A 16,180-nucleotide genomic window follows, 5' to 3' on the forward strand; every position below is an offset into this window, starting at 1 on the left:
TTTTAAAAATGTAATGTTCATATTAAATACACTAAACAAGCAAAATTAATCTTAGGTACATAAATGTACACAAGCACACCTAAAACTTTTTTGGTAACTCTCTTTTGTATTCTTAAGATAGGCTTTCCTGTTTTTCTGATGATGTTAGCTTTTTTTTTTTTTTTGGTACTGGTGCTCAAACTCTGGTCCTTGCACTTGCACAACCATCAGTGAAACCACTGAGCTAAATCCCTGGCCCAATGTTAGCTATTATCTTGGATAATCTTTTAACCAATTCTTGCCATCCTCACTTTTCATGTGGCTCTTTTAGCTAGTTTATTCATCCTTTAACGTTTTTTCCCTACAGCCCTAGGTCTTAAAAAAGGATTTTTACAAGCAGTAAATAAACTCATTATTTCCCATACCTACCTCACATTTTTTTTTTTTTTTTGGTACCAGGGGTCAAACTCAGGACCTTGCGCTTGTGAGGCAGGCGTGGCACCACTGAGCTAAATCCCCAGCCCCTACCTCACATTTTTATGTAGGTTATGAGCCAGTAAGGTTTTAACAAATTAATAAAATCCAAGTAAAAGATTCTTAACTAACACATAATCATGTAAAACCCTACAAAAATGGAGATTATAGTCAAGGCCACAAATATTTAGAAGGCAGTACACAGTATAGCTACATATATGTTTGAGATTTTATTTCTCTAAACTAAATTTAATACATACACAAACTACAGTTCTTGAAAAGGATAAACATTCTAATTTCTTTAAGTCAGGGAAATACAAATTCAAACACAATCGGCGAAAAAAATACATTTATTTCACACTGTATCATTAACTGTGTGTCAATCTGGAATCAAAATTGATCTTACAACTAATGTTGGCCAACTAGTTTCACACCATATTTGTAAATAGGCAACCAGAATCAACATCTGCAAATTGGTAGTCATTTTGGAGAAAAATCTCAAACAGTAGTGGTCCAGATTTTTAACCTTATTTATTCTAAGCGGTTAAAGGGTCGGGTTTGGGAGCTGAAGAGTCATAAATGTTTATTAAGATTCCTAAACCTAAAATTTAAAAGTAAGCTAGCTCCACAACTGCAAAGTCATCTTAATGGTACAGCACCAATGGCTTTCAGTTCTCCAGATCATTTAAGAAATATTCCTTCACCAGCAGTAACATGGTACATAGGAAAAAGGAAAAACAAACTCAGTAGTCCAACACAGGAAACACTGCAGCCAATTTATTTCACTTTTACATGTAAAGTATTATGTGACACATGTAAAGTATTATGTGACAGAAAACACTAAATCTAAAATTATAAGTTAAGATTCTAAGTGATAAGAAAATGAAGTCATTTTCATCAAAGGCATTTTTCCTATTTCATAAGGATACACAAAATAATGAAACATCTTACATCTGATGGCACATTAGATTCACAAAAATAAGATAATCTCAAAATGGGGAAGAGTGGTTCCGCCGCCTGCCTTGCAAGCGCAAGGTCCTGAATTCAATCCCCGGTACCAAAAAAATAAATAAATAAGTAAGAGATTTTTCAAATGTGTATCACAAAACTCAGAACTAATCTAGAAAGAACAATTTTGACAAAATCTGTTTAAACCTTGAAATTGTGATTTCACCAGTCAAGAATAAAATGCATATTAAGAACAAGTAAAAATATATTTGTAAGATCATATCACAACTTAATTTCTCTAATCTATAAAACATACCCAAAACCATTCTAAAACCCATCACCCAGTTAAGAAGCATGTACCAAAAGGCACGTGAAAAGATTCTCAATATCATTCGTCCTCTTTCATGAGAAACCCAAAACATAAACAAAGAGCAAAAATTAAAAAAAGAAAATGGGAAACAGGGAGACAGACTCTGTGGGGGAAAGGCTCAGGTGATGGGGGAGATGGGAAGGTGGGGAGGAGAAGGTAAAGTAGAAAAGATCATGATGTGTATTATATATCAATTCCCCATGATGAATACATTCATTATGTATTGCAAACATTTTAATAAAAAATTTAATGGGTCGGGGATTTAGCTCAGTGGTGCCACCGCCTGCCTCACAAGCGCAAGGTCTCAAGTTCGATCCCTGGTACACACACACAAAAATTTTAAATCATTGGTCACCAAAGAAATACAAATTACAACCAAAATTAGATACCACTACAGTTCCACTCAAATAGCTGCAACAAAAAAGACCAACATATACTATGTGTTAACCAAGAGCATGGAGCAACATGAACTTTCCTACATTGACAGCTGAACTACAATCTGGTACAACCATTTTGATGAACTACTTGTTAGTATTTACTAATGCTAAACAGATATATACTATGACCAATTATCCATCATTTCCATTTCTAATACACCAAAAAGATGTTACTTAAGAATGTTCACAGCAATTTTATTCAGATTAGCCCAAAGCTGAAAACCAAACTGTCCATGAACAGTAAAATAGTGTAACTACATTTATATGTACAAACACACACACACACACACACACACACACACACACACACACCACCACCACATCTGATATTAAGGAAGACAGGTTAAGAAAAATGAAAGAGAAAAGTTCTGCTTGACACAAGACAGATGATGCATGCAGTCCCAGCTAAACTAGAAGCTTGGTGAGAGGGCTGCTTGAGCTCAGAAGTTTGAGACCAGCCTGCACAACATGAAAAAAATCAGTGATACAAGATTTACACAACTAATCACTAACAAACACAGGTCAGTACAAGGTATCAAAAATATGTGATGAATGTACAAAATTTAAAATAAATTTATTACAGCAAAAGACACACTCCTATGAATCCCCTTCATTCAAACACACTTAATCGTTCATTCCTGACATTTCTGAAGCAGGTCCAGAAGTCCTCTTCTGTGAGGAACGATCAAAAGTATGATGTATACTGCTGCTGGGTGGCATCCAGTGAAAAACACTGCAGTGTATCCTCAACCAGCGAACTGAATCTGGCACCATACAACTTCTGGCTTTCCCCCAACGTCAAAAAGGCCTTGACAGGTAAACATTTTGAAATGATTTTTGATGTCGAGGCAGCCATGAGAGCAAAACCAGAGATACTAACAAGAGGACTTCAGAAGTGCTTCAGAAAGTGGTAAGAATGATGGGATGCGTGGGCATGTGTCAATGCATGGGTAAGTATTTTGAGGGGGACTATGGCAATGTGTTTTCAGTGTAATGAATTTTTCAAACTTAAATATTCACCCTATCTTTGATGACATCTCATATAGTGGTTATGTCTGGTGGGGGAGATACTGACTAGGAGCGAAGAAGGGAGGCTGTTAGAAGGGAGGAAACATTCTGGATCTTGATTTTATTGGTGGCTACATGGGGGGGGGCTCAACCCCTAGTACCACAAAAAAAAAAAAAAATCATGGGCACAACTTATTGTCATATAAATCAGAAAAGGGATTGTCTGAGGTAGAAACAAGGGAAAATTAGATGAAAATAGGCCTGAGGGAACTTTATAGGGATGGAAATGTTCTAAATATTGGCCAAGTTGAGTTATGTTGCCAGATAAAGCTGTCAACACTGTACACTTAATATCTGTCCATCTCATTGGAAACAAATACCAAGCAGATTCCAGAGCACCACACTCCTGGTCTTCCCTGTCTCTAGAACCACGAGTCAAATAAACTTCTTTTTTATAAAATACTCAATCTCAGGTATTCTGTCATAACACACTCACACACACAAAATAAGGTAACAACCATAAAAATGAGATATGTATGTATAAATCTAACAAAATGGACACAAGATCTATAAGGAAAACTATAAAACTCTGATAAAAGAATTTAAATGACTAAATAAGAGCACTGTGATTTCTTCCTACCTTGATAAACAAGGAATTCAATGCAATCCCAATCAAAATCACAAGAAGTTATTTTGCAGATGTCAACAAACTGAGTCTGAAGTTTGTATGAAGTTTTATATACAAAAAACCCAGAACAGCCAACACAATACTGAAGGAAAGAAAACCAAAGCTGGAAAACTTGTACTTCTGAACCTCAAGGCTTACTATAAAGCTACAATAAGCAAAGTGAAAGAACAGATAAATCAGTGGAACAAAATAAAGAGCCCAGAAATATATCAAATATACTCAACCAATCTTTGACAAAGGAGCAAAGATAATACATACAACAGAGCAAATATACTCTTTTTAACAAATGGTGCTGGTGCAACTACGTGTATCTCCACAAGTGTTAAAAAAAAAAAAAAAAAAGGATCTAGACACAACCTCACATTCTTCACAAAAAAGTCAAAATGGCACCCAAAAAGATACAAATCTAGAAGACAGGGAAAAAACTTAGATGTCTCTGACAAAAGTGACTTTTGAAATACAGCACACCAAAGATAGAATCCATGAAAAAAATAATAAACAGAACTTTATGAAAACTGAGGTTTTTGCTCTGCAAAAGATACTACAAATTAGGACAAACTACAAAATTGAGAAAATATTTGTAAAACACATCTGATAAAAATTACTGTCCAATATACAAGGAACTTTTCTTTCTTAGAATCAAATCCGTAGTGTCACCAAATGTGGTGGTACACGCCTGTAATCCCAGCACTTGGGAGGCTAGGGTAGTTCGATGGAGGCCAGCCTGGGCTACACAGTGAGTTCAAGGTCAGCCTGAACTACACAATGAGACAGTGTCTCAAACAAACCCAAAGTGTCACAAATACAAAGAACTCTTAAAACTCACCAATGAGTAAACAACTCAAAAAATGGGCCAAGGACTTTAACACCTCTCATCAGATACACAGATGCAAATAAGCATGTGAAAAGATGCTCTACACCACATAGCATCAGGGAAGTGCAAATTAAAACAATGAAGCATCACTACACACCTATTAGAATGTCCAAAACCTACAACAACCAAGATCTAGAAAGAGGATGTCCTGCAATGAACTCTCATTCCTTGCTGTGAAGAATCCAAAATGATACACACCTAGTTGGAAAAACAGCTTGATGGTTTTTATAAAACTACATTTCCTTACCACATCTTTCAGCAATCATGTTCCTTGCTATCTACCTAAAGGAACTGAAAACGTATGCCCACATAACCCCCTCAAAAAAACAAACAAACAAACAAAAAACCCTACACATGGATGTTTATGCCAACTTTATTCAAAACTGCCAAGTAATCAAGATGTCCTTCAGTAGGTCAATGAATAAACTGGCACAGGCAGAAAACAGAGCACTATGCTGGACCAAAAAGAAATAAGCTTAAGAAAATTAAAGAAATTAAGCCATGAAAATACATGGAGAAAATTCAGATGTGTATTATTATGTGAAAGAAACCAAGATGAAAAGGCTATGTAATTTAAAATTCCAACTATATGACACTCCAGAAAAGGTAAAACTATGAGGATGGAAAAAAGATCAGTGATTGCCAGGAATTTGGAAATGGGGGAGGCAAAGCACAGAGGATATTTAAAACAGTAAAAATATGGTGTGATACTGTATGGTGAATACATGTCGTTACAAATTTGTCAAAAACAAACGAGTGAAATCTAATATAAACTATGAACTCTGGGAAAAACAATGTGTCCGGGTATATTCATTAATTATAACAAATGTAGCAGTCTGGTGGGGGAGCTTGATAACCAAGATTACACAAGTAACGAACAGTAAGTACTGTATAAGGGACAGTACTGTTTTAAAATCTCAATTTTAACCTCTAAAAGTGCTCTTAAAAAAACTCTTTAAACCCGAGTTCAATCCCCAGTACCAACAACAACAACAAAAAAACCCTTTAAAACAATTTTTTTATGGAATAAAAACTCTACTACAAGCTTCATAATTACTATTCTGGACTTTCAAATCAAAAAATGGGAAATAACTTTCAATATATTTCAGTTAAACTACTTTCGTGTGGTAAGCATATAAACATGGTAGAAATCAGGCATGTTACATAATGGATTCCCTCACAGGTAAATTAAAAACAACTTATGAATCCACTTTTTAAAATCATATTAAAAATGTTTACCTGGCTGTACAAAATTTTAAGAAATATACTACTTCAAGTGAAAGCCATCAAAATGAAAGAAGCTAAAGCGCAAACCATTTTCTGCTTCACATTTGGTGTTCACACACACACAAACATACTAAGCTTTTCTTTCTACAAAGCTGTACATATGTAATACTACAGTCCCAAAATATACTTTTAAAATACTTATATACAATTAAAAAGACCACTTTTTTATAAATAACATGTACCTATTAAACCTAAAATCTCTACAATTCACTCTACTGAACTCTTCAGCCACTTTACTGCTTGCTCCAATAGAAAAGTACACACGTGGACAGGGACACACAGATGCCCTCTAGGCCTCTTCCGAACAATCCCATTACTCTAACCAGCCAATCATACCCAAGTAACCAAACAGCTTCGAATTCTGTCTTCTAACCTACAAAGCTGACCTTTTATTATTTTAGGATCCTTAAATCCCTGAAACTTGACTACACATTTACATATTATATATACTTGTTCAACAAAAAGAAAACGCCATTCCAGTTGTTAATACAATGATTGCATTTTATTATTTTTTGGATAAAAATGTTCATTAATCAATGAAGAGAAAGTTATCACTTCAATATATTCATCTCTGTAGAGACCAAATTTCAAAAATTTCTTCAAAAAATTTAAAATCTAGAAACTATACCATATGTAATTATTAATCTAAAGAAGAAATAGCAATGAAAAAGACCATGTAGCCACAAGAATGCAGCTAAATCTTCACATTTTGTAATTTTTTGAGCTGGGGGGAGGGTAACCCGGGATTGAACTTGGAACCTTGTGCTTTCAAAGCAAGCAGCGGAACCACTGAGCTAAATCCCTGGCCCCTTGAGCTTTTTAAAATACTACTTCAAGCTGGGCATGGTGATGAACATCTGTAATCCCAGCACTCTGGGAGGCTGAAGCAGAAGGATCCCAAGTTTGAGCCCTGTCTTCGCAACTTAGCAAGACCCTGTCTCAAAAAGTAAAAATAACAAATAAAGGGGGAGGGGGTTTGGGGAGGTAGTTCAGTGCAAAGGCCTTGGAATCAATCCACAGTACCTCAAAAAAGAAACAAACAAAAGCACTACTTCATTTTGTTCAGACTCAGAGATAAAAAAAATCAAACTCACATTTCAATCACTACATCAAGGGTTTCAGAAGACAACATTAAAGAGATACAGCTAGTAAAATCACTGTCTTGGCACATACTTTGAATTAGCTATTCAAAATAATTATATAGGCTCTCTGGTCCTGTGCGCCGGCGACCGCAGCTCTTCCCATGCAGCGCCAGCCGCGACCCGAGACATGATGGTAAAGGTCGAAGTGAGCGGATTTGGCCGCATTGGCCGTTTGGTCTGCTTTCACCTCTAGCAAAGTGGATATTGTGGCCATCAATGATCATCCCTTCATTGACCTCAACTACATGGTTTACATGCTCCAGTATGACTCCACCCACGGCAAATTCTAGGCCACCGTCTAGGGTGAGAACGGGAAGCCCGTCATCATCGGCAAGGCCATGTCCATCTTCCAGGAGCAAGATCCCACCAACATCAAGTGGGGCGATGCTGGCGCCGAGTATGTGGTGGAGTCCACTGGCGTGTTCACCACCGTGGAGAAGGCCAGGGCTCACCTGAAGGGTGGAGCCAAAAGGGTCATCATCTCCGCCCCATCCACCGATGTCCCCATGTTTGTGATGGGTGTGAACCACGAGAAGTACAATAACTCCCTCAAGATTGTCAGCAATTCTTCCTGCACCACCAACTGCTTGGTGCCCCTGGCCAAGGTCATCCATGACAACTTCGGCATTGCGGAGGGGCTCATGACCACAGTCCACGCCATCACCGCCACCCAGAAGACAGTGGACGGATGGTCTCTCAGGGAAGCTGTGGTTCGACAGCCATGGGGCTGCCCAGAACATCATCCCCGCGTCCACCCGTGCGGCCAAGGCCGTGGGCAAGGTCATCCCGGAACTGAACGGGAAGCTCACTGGCATGGCCTTCGGTATGCCCACACCCAACGTGTCGGTCATGGACCTGACCTGCCACCTGGAAAAAGCAGCCAAATACAACAACATCAAGAAGGTGGTGAAGCAGGCGTCAGAGGGCCCCCTGAAGGGCATCCTGGGGTATAGCAAGGACCAGGTCGTCTCCTGCAACTTCAACAGTGACACCCACTCTTCCACTTTTGATGCTGGGGCTGGCATCGCCCTCAACGACCACTTTGTCAAGCTCATTTCCTGGTACGACAACGAGTTTGGCTACAGCAACTGGGTGGTGGACCTGATGGTTCACATGGCCTCCAAGGAGTGAGCACCCCAACCACTGCTCCCGCGAGGCAGGAGGCAGAGGCCTCGCTGCAGAGTCCCTGCCCCACTCAGCCCCAGCACGCTGAGAATCTCCCACAGCTTCCATCCCAGGCCCCAGAAGGGGCCCAGAGAGCCTGGCTCATCATATCATCAATAAAACCTACTACACCCACAAAAAAAAAAATTATATATTGTTCAAACAATTTAGAAACTATGCACTACATGTATACTAGGCAAAGCCACTGTAAAACCACTATTCTAATTGGAGCTCAATAGAGAAATGAAAAAACTTCCAGTAATGGTACAAATTTTCCACCAATACTATACAAAACAAACTGTACACATACCCAAGTGAGTGTTTCCTGAAACTAATTCCCATTCTTTCACTAGTCCAGAAAAAAAAAAAAAACCACAGCAATTTTGAAGGTTCTGTATGAGACTAAGACCGGTATGTACAGAACAGGCAACAAAAAGATGTGGAGATGAAGAGAAATCACCACGACTGACCACTTACATAAATCCCTCCACCTAATTCACTTCTCTCCACTGAAAAGTGTAGTCCTCAAACCAGCAGTATCAACATCAGCACCACCTAGAATTTACTGGAAATACAAATTCTAGGGCTGAAACTGGAGATCTGGGGGTTTGGAGGTTTTGTTCATAGCACTGAAATCTGCACAGAGGGCATCTTGCAACACAGGCCAGCACCTTGCCACACAACACACACTGAACTGCATACCCAAGCTTTTCTTTTTTCTTTTTTTTTTTTTTTAGAGACAGGGTCTCATTAAGTTGCCTACCCTGGTCTCAAGCTTATAATTCTACCTTAGCCTCCTGAACAGCTGGGATTACAGGCATGTTTGTTCCATCACACCCAATCAACCATCTGTTTTAACAAGCCTCTGGGTGATTCCAGTCCCCACTAAAAGCTGAGAACATTGTCACAGGTCTTCATTAAGACCTTCTTTCTCATCACTATCACAATAGCCTGCTGACCTAATGCATCAACCAAGGTGCTCTGTTTACATTATTTTCCCACTCAAATTCCTCCAAAGGGCCTCTCATCTTCCCAGTGCCCTGGCCTACCCACCGGGTTCTCATGATTTGGATACTGCCACCACGTCTTCCCATTCCCCCACTATCCCACACCTTATCTTTAGACCCAACTCACATTACTATCCCTAATGTCTTTGTACAATTCCTCTTCCCGCAACGTCCATCCTCTCTTCTCCTACCCTTACCCACCTCCCCATTCAGCCCACAGATTTGCTCCTGACGTGGGAATGGGTTAAGAAACCCCTCCATGTGGTCCTTAAGCCACCCCTGCTACGCTTATACAGCTCTTACTGTATTCTGCCAACTTGTTGCTCAGTGCCTAGTACCCAGCAGGGCCTCGATCAAATACAAGTGAGGGAGGGAATAAAAAAAGAAGAGACCTTTCTCACATTTAAATTGTTAAGTCCTTGAGACCAATGGTCATATCCTATTTGGCCCTAGATTTCCAGTGTCTAACAATCCTGACCGACAGCAAACACTTTTTAAAATAAAGTTTCCTGAGTGAATAACTGCCTCAGAAGCCTAAATAAGGTGTTGTCAAGCTCAGAATACAGCTGAGTAGCAGAGCACTTGCCTAGCATGTACGTGCAAGGCTCTGGGTTAGATCCTCAGCACCAATAAATACGTAATAAATAAGTAGGCAATTAAAGCTGCTATAGAATCTCAGGTCAATAATGACCTTGTAAAATCTATACAAAGACATTACTTCCTGATTTAGAATACAAGCTTTTTGGTAATGTCAATAAAAGAAACCCAGGGATTTTTGGAGAAATGGCTGAATCTAGGGCTGGGAAAGAGAAATTATATGATGAATATGCAACATCTTGTGTCAGAAAGTAAGTTCCTTAAAAATAATAATCACAGGGCAGAGTATTTTGAAAGGGAATCTGAAAGAGCTTCCAGTAGTCAAAGCAGGGATAAGTTGAACACAAAATAAGTAGTGATAACATTACACTATAATCCAAAGAACAAAATAAATATCTTCAGGCCCACAATGATATTTATTTTCAAATTTATTCAGTTATAACTAGGAGAAGGCTTGGAAATGTAGCCGAGTGGTAGAGTGCTTACCTAGCACATGCAAGACCCCAGGGTCTAACCTCAGCACAGCAAAAACAAACAAACAGGGGGAAAGGAAGAAATCTAGGGTAGGGGGTACTCCAATTAATACTTGTAAAAGGAATAAAGGAACAAGAAAATAATCACTGGCAAACAACAATAATTGGGCTGGGGTTATCACTCAGTGGCAGACACTTGCACAGCAGGCGCAAGGCCCTGGATTAGATCACCAGCATCACAAAAATGAAAATACAAAATAACCCAGCTGGGGCAACTTAAGAGACTTACCAAGATGCTGGCTAAAGGAAAACAAAAAAAGGTACTAAGGATGAAGTGTGAAGGTCTCCGGGATGGCAAAAAATAAACACAAAATTAAAAAACACAATAATCCCTGCTCCAGACAAGATCCAATGATGAATGCTAAATTACTGTAGTGTCAAAGTCACGAAAATCAAAAAAAGCAGGAATTATCACAGATCAGAGGAGACTAAGGAAGCAACTAAAGAGAACATGGGATCCTAGATTGTGTCCTGGAGCAAAAGAAAAAAGACATTAAAAGGGAAAACTGAGATCTAAATAAAATCCATAGTTTAGTTTACTGTTCTATCAATGCAGGTTAGGTTCAATAAATACAAGCACCACAGTTATGTAATATTTTAACACTAGAGAAGCTAAGTTAGTGTAGCTAAAGGGGCATAGGAACTTTGTGCTATCTTTGCAACTCTTCTTTCTCCAAGTCTAAAATTACTTCACCATTTCAGGCATGGTGACTCATGCCTGTAATTCCAGCAATCCCTGCACTTGGAAAGCTGAGGCAGGAGGATCACTGTGTTTGAGGGCAACCTGGGCTAATGTGGCCAGCCTGGGGTATTTAGTGAGTTCAAGGCAAACCTGGACTACGTGAGACCCTATTTCCAAAAACATTTAGATTATTTCATAAGTTCATAAATGCAATAGATAATTATAATCATGTTATGTAATTATACATAAAAGGTTAATTTTCTAATATCAAACTGAGATTCTAATAACTTTTATATTAATGTAAAATCTTCAAATAGTTTTGAAAATATGTGGAAAAGTGACAATCCTGGAATTCAATAAAAATTACATCTGCTAGAATCTTCATCAATTACTTACACTATACCAATCTATTTTTCTTACATCTATTCCCATATTCGCATCTAATTTAACTGTCCCTTGGTTAAGGAAAAGGGGATTGATTCCTCCTTCTCAAGCAGCGATTTCCCATTCCTCAGTCTCCTGGCTTTTGCTCTGGGGCATAGCTATTCAGATAGCAAGTGAATTCTACATCCCCATAAACTCCCAATTTTCATACTCCTCTTCCCCAAATGAGGAGCAGTAGTAGCAAGCCAGGGAAAAGAAAATCAAAGAGAAAAAGCAGAGACACTTAGCTCCTTTTCAACATCATTCTCTCCTGAATTTCCAATTGCTTTTTCGCAGAATTCATGGACCATTTTCCAATACTGCCAGAATTAGGTGGCATCACTCACATCTATTATGCTCCACCAGCTCAACTTTCCTCCTGCACAAAGCTAAACCCCTTTCCTTCACAACTGTCATCTCATTCTTCACACACACCACATTACGGTGAAAACATACCTATTTTGCTTGAAATCCTTCACTAGTTCCCAAAGAACGTCTAAACTCAGCATACAAAGTCCCTCCTTATCGTTCCTGCTCTGGTCCCTGTTTCTAACTTATAAACCATACGCTAGACATAAACCAAACTGCCAGAAAAGACTGTTTGGTCTCTTTATGCCCTGATACCCTCTCCCCATTACAGAATTCATAAATCTATTTTTATTTTAAATTATTTTAATATATGCAGATATTGAAACTTCAGTAAAGTTATAAATGTGAATGTTTTCTCAAAGTACTCAACAAATAACACTTTTAGTACACAATTTCTAAAATGTGTAGGACACAGAGCAAGATACAATCTTAACTGCTGCTGGGCATGGAGGCCCACACCTGAAATTCCAGCACTTAGGCTAGGCCACAAGGGCTACATGATTTCAAGGCCAGCCTGAACTACAAAACAAGACTGTGTCAAAAAACAGCAACAACACACAAACAAAAACTTTCAGTGCTGAAAAACTGAGTTTCAGAAATCATTTCATGAAAATCAGGGTATTAAATGGAAAAAAAATCACTCTGAATTATGTAATTATTTTAATTACCTTTACAAGGAAACGGGTTATAACTAATCCACTTGAACACATGATACTAATGAATACAAATTCTTTCTTCAAATATCTAAAACATGTTTTCTTTGAGGCCAACTTTAATGAAGATGTCTGAGATGGAAATATTTTAAGAAAAACCAGTACAGACAGACATTAGTTCTGTATACTTTTCCTTGCTACTTGGCTCAAAACCATTTTAAATCACACAGGTAATCACAAGTCAAAGTGCATTAGATCCAGAAGACACCTCAGAGACTGTGTCTGGTGTTTTAAAGATGAAGCAAATAATCGCCACAAGAATATCTAGTAGAGCACAAAAGGCTTCTTCTACAGGGCCATTTATTTTATCATTTTGGCGAGCTAGTAAAATATTCTTAACTCAATTTTGTTAAACATTAAAATTATTTAAAAGTCTGGTTAGGATGAAGGTGGTCACCCTCAGAGATTAAAAAAATCTACATTTGTATAATGAGTAGGTTGACAATTTCCTTAAGTGCCTTCAAATATCCACTTCCCTTAGCTATTAAATTAGCAGAAGTGGGCCGGGGATTTAGCCCAGTGGTTCCATCGCCTGCCTCGCAAGCACAAGGACCTGAGTTCAATCCCTGGTACCAAAAAAACAAAAAAACAAACAAACAAAAAAAATAAATTAGCAGAAGTGGGCCGGGGATTTAGCTCAGTGGTTCATCCACCCGCTTCACAAGTGCAACGCGTCCCGAGTTCCATCCTCAGTACCAAAAATAAATAAATAAATTAATTAACAGAAATAATGTTAGGAAGAAAACCAAAATAGGTGGCATGGTGGCATACGCCTGTAATCCCAACACTCAACAAGCTGAGGCAAAAGGATCCCCGTGAGTTCACAGCCAGACTGAACTACATAGCGAGACCCTGTCAGTCTCAAAAACCCAAGACCAGAAATAATAAAAGAAAATCAAAATATGCAGCAACACATTTTTCCTATGTATTTCACTTTGAGAAGACAATTCACTTGAACCCCCCTGGTTAGTTATAGAGTACATAAAATTACAACTACACGAGACTTTTTCATTTTTAAAATGGTATCTTTACTTGAAAAGGCGTAGAATTACAAATCAAAAGATGTGTCACTTCTGGGTAAAGGAAAATTTTAAGTTGCATTTGCCAGGTTTAAAGGCCCAACCTTCCCAACTATATAAATGGATGCACAATTTGAAGTCTCCTTAGCAGTTCTCTTGTTTACTCAACTGTTGTGCCCACTGCCCTCCCCCTCCCTCCAGGTACTTGGAAGCAACCATGTTCTCAAACCAAACTGATTATATAGAGTCCTTCAAGAGTTTTCCAAATGAAAGAAAGAGGCAGTCACTGCAACACAGGAAAACAACAAAAAAAATCAGGTACTGTCAAGTAATGTTTCCACGTATAAAGAAAGCCAATCTACTAAGAAAGAATGAAATCAACCTATTAAAAAAAAAATAGGACTGCTGACAGATGTGGTAGCATTCAAACAGGTTCTGGTGCTGGCTGTATGTGAAGTCCAGCTGACTTAATATTCTTCCCATTGTTGAGTTATTCCATCCAGGTTTGTATTCCATATGGCCCACTGGAAATTTAGCTCAGTGGTGCCGCCGCCTGCCTCACAACCACGAGGTCCCAAGTTTGATCCCTGGTACCAAAAAAGATTCTAAGACATAAATATTAGAGCTGGGGATTTAGCTCAGTGGTTCCACCACTTGCCTCAAAAGCACAAGGTCCCAAGTTCAATCCCCGGTACCAAAAAAATATGCCCACATGCCAATGAATACCCTTTCTGCAATAAACCAAAAACCTGAGCTGGGTTTCCACAGTACAACTAAAAGAGTTCTCACTCATGTCAACATTGGGAAGTAGCCTATGATTAATCAAAATAAATATAGGCAAACTACAAAATCTTCTGAACCTTAAACATAAATGGTGGTGGTGGTATTCACCTCATATTACTTCAATGGTAAAATATGTATCTTCAATTGAGGAAAAATGAAATGTTAACTTCTTAAAGTCTAACACTTATGATTAGCATAAATCACATTTTAAGATTGGTTCATCAATTATTCCTTTACCTGTTTTTTTTCCAGACTAATTCAAATACCATCTGTAAGTGCATTCTTTGAAGAAAAGCAGAAACACTCACGTCACTGAGCTTTACTAAAACTAATTTACTAAAATCTCTTCTAACCCTCCCCTACATGCTGAACTTTTAATAAATTATTTCCAATATTCTACTGAAAGGATGATCCAGCAGCTTAAGGCTATCAGCTAGTCACAAAAAACATTCCTAAGACATTAATTCATTCAAATAGTAAGCACCTGCCAGGTCCTGTTCTAGGTACTGGAGACAGAGTGACAAGTAAGACAGCTCATTCCTGTTCTCATGAAGTTTAAATTCTGCAGGGAAAAAATAAACAAAAAAAAAATCAATGAACAAGGCTATCTCACAGAGAGGCTAGGAAGGCTGAGGCAGGAGGACTGATTACCTGGAATACCAAGACCAGTCTAACTATATAGCAAGACGCTGTCTCAAAAAAACATAAAACGTAGTAACAACAACAAAATCAAAGATTAGTGCTATGAGAAGAGGCTCTTGTGACTGAAAATGGCTGAGGGTTGGAAGCTACTCAGCGTAACCTCTCCAAGGTGCTGGCAGTGGAATTGAGATCTGAATGATAAAAAAAAGACTAAGCTACACAACAATCTCGGCACAGAGTATGAGCCAAAGAACAAAGCAATTAAAATGAGGAGACAGGAACAAGCTTGTTCAGTAGGTGTGGCTGAGAACAATGAACAAGGCGAAGGGTGCAGTGAAATGTGATAAGGTTTCTGAGATGGCCAGGAACCAGATCACACAGTGGGGGAAGGGAGGGCAGAATGAAGAGGGTTCACAGGCTAAGGAAAGACATCTGAATGCTATACTTAATATAATGTAACCGCTTTTGATGAAGAGGAAAGAAGCAAATGACATTTCCTGAGCACCTTTATTGTGCTAGACAAAATAATACACATAAATATTTCTGGTACACATTTTATAAGACAGTAAATGCATTCATGGAAAACTTCATTTCATGAAAAGTCACATGCTAAAAGTAACTGCGCTATGAGGAAAGAAACAAGATTGAAAGAAGACATTTAAAATGTTTTCAATTTTAGCACGCCTGTAATCCCAGCACTTGGGAGGCTGAGGCAAAAGGATCACTGCCAGTTCAAGGCCAGACTGAAGTACATATCGAAACCCTGTCTCAAAAAACAACCACCAAAAAAAGTACTTAAATTTTAAAATATATAACAACTTTATTATCACACACATATACAAAAATTAAAATTGTTCAAAGAAAAACAATTCAAGGGAAAAAAAATAATAATATTCAAATATAGAACTCAACCAAGACAAAACTGAAAAGTACTTAAACATTTTTCCATATAATTTTAAAAAACATCTCAAGCATTAACAAGACATCAGAGGATGTGATTTGTTTTAAAAAGATTTTCAAAACCAAAATTGCACAAATAGT

At 38.2% G+C, this 16,180-nt stretch overlaps 1 protein-coding gene and 1 pseudogene across 12 annotated transcripts in view; one reads left to right on the forward strand and one right to left on the reverse strand.

The window, feature by feature from the left end:
- Positions 1 to 16,180, reverse strand: part of Tbl1xr1 (TBL1X/Y related 1) — a 168,633-nt gene that overhangs the window by 137,301 nt on the left and 15,152 nt on the right. The window lies entirely within an intron of this gene.
- Positions 8,006 to 8,338, forward strand: LOC147825348 (glyceraldehyde-3-phosphate dehydrogenase pseudogene; annotated as a pseudogene).

Source organism: Heterocephalus glaber, unplaced genomic scaffold, assembly GCF_053883595.1.
Source record: "Heterocephalus glaber isolate CG9 unplaced genomic scaffold, H.glaber_assembly_v1.0 deba00001504, whole genome shotgun sequence".
In the NCBI taxonomy this organism is placed as follows: domain Eukaryota; kingdom Metazoa; phylum Chordata; class Mammalia; order Rodentia; family Bathyergidae; genus Heterocephalus; species Heterocephalus glaber.